Consider the following 7223-nt stretch of genomic DNA (forward strand, 5'->3'; position numbering starts at 1 on the left):
TAGAATTTTGTTGTGAATGTTTGTGTTAATGTTCATGAGTATGGTATTAAGGTTGTGTGTCAACTTGGCTGGGCTTGGTTGAGTGGCTGGGCAGCTGGTGGTAGCTATTCCCCATGATGAGACTGGCAGTCAGCTTTATGGTGGAATCTGCTGCAAGCAGCTGAGTAGCTGCTTTAGGGATGTGGTCTGCTTCCTGTATATAAGGGGAAGCTTTGGGATTGGTCTCTAGCATTCTGGCATGCTTGAACCTGTATGTAGCCAAGTCATTGTTCAACAGCCTGACATGCCCTGCTGATCTTGGGACTTCTTCTGGACTTAGATTACTGGCCTGCCACGTTGTTTGGTAACATTGGGACTGTGCCTTTTTACTTGTCAAACTTGGGCTTGTCAGCCTCAGCGGCCAGCAGCTATCTGAGTAAAGAATAGTCTCCAGCTTCAGTGGGCTTGAAGCAGGAGGTAGAGCTGAAGCCCAAGTTTGAGGGGCTTTCTCCCAGCCCCTAGAGCCTGGCACTTTGAACTCAGATTTAAAGCCTCCAAAACTGTAAGAGAATAAACTCCTGTTTGTTCTAGCTATCCCATTTGTGGTATATTCCTGTTAGAGCAGCACTAGGTAACCAAAACAATGAGGTCAATAGTTTTCTTTATTAGTGGTATTTTTGCCTGGTTTTGGTTATTCTTGCTTCATAGAATACATTTGGGAGTATTCCATCTTCTCTGTGTCATGGAAAAGTCTGGGTAGAATTGCTGTCATCTTTTCTCTAAAAATTTAGAAGAATTTGCCAGTGAAGCTGTCTGGGCCAGTATTTTGTTGTTGTTGGAATTTATTTTATGGCTTGTTCAATTACTTCTTTTGTGAAGGGTCTATTTAAATTTTCTATCTCAGATTTGCTAGTTTGGCTAAATAGTGTGTTTCTAGAAATTTGTCCATTTCTTCTAGGTCTTCAAATTTGTTGGAGTATAATTCTTCATAGTAATCTGTTATTATCTTTTTTATTTCAGTTGTTACTATGGTGCCATAGCCTATTTCACTTCTTATTCATGTTATTTGTATCTTTTCCATTGTTAAATTTGCCAGTGGTTTGTCAATTGTATTAATCCTTTCAAATAAGGAATTTCTAATCTTGTCGATTCTTTCTATTCTTTTTCTGCTTCATTTATTTCTGCTAGAATATTTATTATCTCATTTTTTCTGGTGACTGTAGCGTTTTTTGGCTGTTCTTTTTCTAATTGTTGGAGATATTAGGTTAAGGTGTTGATTTCGGTTCTTCTTTACTTTTTTATGTGTGAATTTATTGCTATAAATTGTCCTCTGAGCACTGCTTTTGATGTACCCCAAAGATTTATGTTGTGTTTTCAATCTTGTTTGATTGAAGGAATTTTTTAATTTAATTTTTTATTTCTTCTATTGCCTAGTCTACTACTCATCTGTCAATTTTTCATTCTGTGGTGGCTTTTGTGCTGCTATGAAGCTGGAGGCTAAGCCATTGGTATTTCAAATACCAGTAGGGTCACCCATAGTGGACAGACTTCAGCAGAGCTTCCAGACTAAGATAGATTAGGAGAAAGGATGGGGCCAACCACTTCTTTAAAAATTGGCCATTGAAAACCTTATGAATAGCAGTGAAATATTATCTAATATATTCATGGAAACATTTATGAATAGCTGTGAATCACTGTCTGATATAGTACTGGAAGATGAGCCCCTCAGGTTGTAAGGCACTCAGAAACAATTGGGGAAGAGCTGCCTTCTCAGAGTAGAGTTGACCTTGATGTGGATAGAGTAAAGTTTTTGGGATCTTCATTTGCTGATGGCACATGACTAAAATGGGAAGAAACAGCTGCAAAAATTCATTAATAATCAGAACATGGAATGTATGAAGTATGAATGTAGGAAAATTGGAAGTTGTCAAAAATGAAATGGAATGCATAAAGATCAATATCCTAGGCATTAGTGACCTGAAACAGGTTTTGGCCACTTTGAATCGGAAAATCATATGGTCTGCTATGTCAGGAATGACAAATTGAAGAGGAATGGTGCTACAGTCATCATCAAAAAGAATATTTCAAGATCTATCCTGAAATACAATGCTTTCAGTGATAGGATAATATCCATATACCTACAAGAGCTCTGGTAGCATAGTGTCTAAGGCACTTGACTGTTAACCAGAAGGCTGGAGGTTCAAACCCACCAAGCACTCCTCAGAAGGTTGGGCAATCTACTTCTGTAGTGATACTGCCTCAGAAACCCAGGGAGGGGTCACTGTGAGTCGGGTTCGACTCAATGGCACATTAACAACAACAATAAGGAAAACCAGTTAATACTACCACTATTCAAATTTATTCACTAACCCCCAAAGCCAAAGATGATGAAATTGAAGATTTTTACCAACTTCTGCAGTCTGAAATTGTCTAAGCATGTAACCAAGATTTATTGATAATTACTGGTGATTGGAGTTCAGAAGTTAGAAACAAAGAAGAAGCATTGATAGTTGAAAAATATGGCCTTAGTGACAGAAATGACACATGAGAGAATTGTGCAAGTCCAATGACTTATTCATTGCAAACACCTTTTTTCAACAACATAAACAGTGGCTACACATGTGGTCCTCACCAGATGGACTACACAGGAATAAGATTGACTACCTCTGTGGAAAGAGGTGATGGAGAAGCTCAATCTCATCAGTCTAAACAAGGCCAGGAGCTGACTATGCAACAGGCCATCAATTGTTCTTATGCAACTTCAAGCTGAGGCTGAAGAAAATTAAAACAAGTCTAAGAGATCCAAATATGACCTTGAATATATCCCATCTGAATTTAGAGACCATCTGAAGAATAGTTTTGATGCACTGAACACCAGTGATTTAAGACCAAATGAGTTGTGGGATGACAACAAGAATATCATACACGAAGAAAGCAAAAGGTCATTAAAAAGACAAGGCGGGGGAGAGACCAAAATGGATGTCAGAAGAGACCCTGAAAATTGCTCTTGAAAAGAGAGTAGCTAAAGCAAAAGGAAGAAATGATGAAATAAAAGAGCTGAACAGATTTCAAAGGGCAGCTTGGGAGGACAGAGTAAAGTATTATAATGACCTTCCATGTGGTTTGGTAACATCGGGACTGTGCCTTTTTACTTGTCAACCTTGGGTTTGTCAGCCTCAACAGCTAGCAGCTGTCTGAGTGAAGAAACGCCTCTAGATCCAGTGGGCTGGGAGCAGGAAGCAGAGCTGGACCATAAGACTGAGGTGCTTTCATCCAGCCCCTAGAGGCTGGCACTTTGAACTTGGACTTAAAGCCTCCAAATTGTAAGAGAATAAACTCCTGGACAATTAAGCAACATCAGTATTCATGGAGAAAAGATTGAAGTCGTCAAAGATTTCATTTTACTTGGATCCATAACCAACACCCATGGAAGCAGTAGTCAAGAAGTCAGATATTGGGGAGAGAACACTGCAAAAATAAAAGAAAATAAATAAATAAATAAAAATACAAAATACAAAAACAAAAACAAAAAAAAGAAAGAAATCAGATATCATATTGCACTGGACAAATCTGCTGCAAAAGACCTCTTTAAAGTGTTGAAGAAGAAAGATGTAACTTTGAAGTCTAAGGTACACCTGACCCAAGCCATGGTATTTCCAATCACCTCATATGCATGTGAAATCTGGATAATGAATGAGGAGGACCAGAGAAGAATTGATGCCTTTGAATTGTGGTGTTTGTGAAGAATACTGAAGATACCATGGACTGCCAGAACAAACATATCTGTCCCGGAGGAAGTGCAGCTGGAATGTTCCTTGGAAGCAATGATGGCCAGACTTCATCTCAGCTTCATTGGTCATATTAGAAAGGACCAGTTCCTTGAGAAGAATATCATGCTCAGTAAAGTGGAGGGTCAGCAAAAAAGGGAGAAACCCTCAACAAGATGAATTGACAAACATTGTGGCTGCAAAAATGGGTGCAAACATAGCAACAATTGTGAGGATGGAGCAGGGTGAACAGTGTTTCATTCTGTTGTACATAGGTTTGCTATGAATCAGAATCGACTCAATGGCACTTAGCAACACAGTAGTTATTCAGTTTCCATATATTTGCCTTATTTTTTCCTTTATCTTTTTTTTGTTGTTGTTGATTTCTAATTTTATTGCACTTTGATCTGAGAAGATGCTTTGCAGTATTTTGATGTTTTAAAATTTATTGAGGTTTGCTTTGTGGCCTAAGTGGTGCTGATGGCACAGTGCCTAAGGCATTTGACTCCAAACCAGAAGGTTGGTGGTGCAAACCCACCAGCTATCTGTGGAAGGAAAATGGGGCAATCGACTTCTGTAAAGATTTACTGCTTCAGAAACCCAGTGTGGGTCGCTGTGAGTCGGATTCCATTGTCGGATTCCACTCGATGGCAGTGGGTTTTTTTTTTTTTTTTTTTGGTTTGTGGCCTAACATGTGGCCTATTTGGGAGAATGTTCCATGTGCACTGTAAAAGAATGTGCTATAGTTGGGTGAGTGTATTGTATACCTCTATGAGGTCTAGGTAGTTGATTGTGTAATTTAGTCTTCTGTATCTTTTTTTCTTTCTAGTTCTTCTGCCCTTCATTAAAAGTGGTGTATTAAAGTCACCTACTATTACTGTGTTTTTGTCTATTTCTCTTTTCAATTCTGTTAAAGTTTGATTTATGTATTTTTGGGGCTCTTTCATTGGGTGCATAGATATTTATTACAGTTATACCTTCTTGTTGACTGACCCTTTAATCATTGTATAATGTTCTTCCTTATCTTTGCTGGTTTTTGCCTGGAGTATATTTTATCTGAAATTAGTGTTGCCATTTCTGTGCTTTTTCTGTTGCCAAAAATTTAATTAATATACGTTTTTCCATCCTTTCACTTTCAGCTTATGTTTGTCTTTGTCTCTCAGGTGTGTCTCTTGTAGACTGCATATTGATGGGTCATGTTTTCTGATCGATTCTGCTACTCTCTGTTTCTTGAGTGGTGCATTTAATCAATTTACATTCAATGTAATTATCAATAGGTAACAATTTAATGTTGTTTTCCTATGTTTATTTGTGTGTTTGTGGTGTTTGTGGTTTCTTTTTCTGGGCATTTTTCTGGCTGAGTTCATTTTGTTTACTGATTTTCTTATCATTTTCTTTATTGCTGTCATTTCAGTGTTTACTGAGTCTTTATGATTTTCTTCTTTTACATTTTAGTGAGGAGGTTTATTAATTTTCTTTGAGGTTTCCCTGTAATTTCTCATTATCTTCCTCAATTTAAAACAATCAGTTCTATCTTATATCATTTTGACTTCTCCATTTGGAAGGTTTGTAACTAAATAATTTATTCCCTCTTTTTGCTTTCTAGTTCTTGTTATTTACAAATTAACATCTTTGGTTCCCTATTTTCAGTTTCGTAGGTTTACTTTATCTTTGATACTTCTATAACTGGGAGTGCCTTCTATGTGTTATGATATTACAGGTAAATTAATACACAGAATAAATGCTTAATGAACATTTCTTGAATGAATGAATAAATGACATCTCTTTGCTAACCTAAGATATCTTTAGCTCTTGTATCCTTTGAGTAGTTTTTTGAAAATCCCACAAGCCTTATGGGCAGGTCTTAAATTTTTCCTCAAGTCTTATGCAAACTTATGAAAATAAGTATTTTTAAAATTACTTTTACCACTGTCAATCCAGATAAATTTTATATGGATGCATATGTGTAATGTTGGGTTACCAATAAGCAGGCAAGCAAGGGTTTAGTTTTGCTTATTTTTTAATCTGTAGTGAAAATTTTCACATTTTTTCTCCATATCTTAGATTCTGCTTCTATATATGGCTGGCATCTGTCTCTCTACCAACCCCATAGCACCTTCCTACAGAATCAAATCTTCTTTTCAAATTTACAATCCTTGACAGGGATGTAGTGCCCAATAAGCAAAGTGAGCACTGGTTTACGGGTGTGTACTTACTAATCTGTAGTGAACAGTTTCACAGGTGAAAGTAAGCACAAGTGAAACTATTCATTAAAGATTAGCAAATAAGCACAAATAAGCTTGTGCTTACCTTGCTTATTGGGTAATTTGCCCTTGCATGTATGTGTTTTATATATAATTCTGGATATATTTTCAAAAAAGTTTTCCCTTGCACACTGGCACCCCTAGAGTGACCAAACCATTCCAGTTTACCTGAAATGTTCCTGGAAAGCTCCTACATCCAAGGCAGACCAGCACAGCTGATAACCCTCACCATAATCACCCATGTTTCCTCCCCAAGTAATCAATATGAAAATTCTACTATGTGCTCTTTCATGTTTTCTCTGTAATAATAATACTCAACTGGCATAATTGTCATTGTTATTTTATAAAATGAGATTACATTACACTACATTGTACTATACCCTATATAATTTTCCTTACCCTGATTTGCCCATTCAACAATATCTTGTGAAAATCACTCCAGTCAACTGGTACAACTGTAGTTCTGTCTTTTTATTGGTTATATAATATGCTATGGTTGAATATTTCAAAATATTTTTGGCATAGTGCCTAAGGCATTTGAATGCTAACCAGGAGGCTGGCAGTTCAAACTCACCAGCCACTCCTCGGAAGGAAGACTGGGCAATCTACTTCCTAGAGATACCACCTGGGAAACCCAAGGAGGGGTTGCTAGGAGTTGAATTGACTTGATGCCGGTGAGTTTGGTTTTGGCATTCTATTATTTACTCTATCTCCAACTTTTTTTGGTCACTTTGAACAATGATTATTCATACATATACATATATATATATATATATATATATATATATATACACACACACACACACACATATATATACAAAAGAATGAATAAATATCATTGTACATATATGTAAATGGCTTCATATATTGGTACTTTTATTTCTATGAGATAGAATTAGAGTGGATGGTAAATTAATATAATTTTAATTTTTATAATTACTGCTAAATTGCTTTCCTAAAAAGCTGTAACACACTACATTTCTGCCATTAGTAGGTAAGAGTATCCTTTGCATCATATCCCCACCAGTCCACTACAATTTGTTGTTATAATTCTTACTAAGTTGTCCATCTGATAATTATAAAGTGACATCTCATTATTACTTTAATTTGCATTTTTCTGAATTCTAGTGATTTGAGTGTTTTTGAAATATGTTTAGCCATTTGAATGTGCTCTTCAGTATTTCTCTATTTGTACCTTTTATCTGCTTACAAA

The sequence above is a fragment of the Orycteropus afer genome, unplaced genomic scaffold, assembly GCF_000298275.1.
Source record: "Orycteropus afer afer isolate SDZICR_OR568_19922 unplaced genomic scaffold, OryAfe1.0 scaffold00002, whole genome shotgun sequence".
NCBI lineage: Eukaryota > Metazoa > Chordata > Mammalia > Tubulidentata > Orycteropodidae > Orycteropus > Orycteropus afer.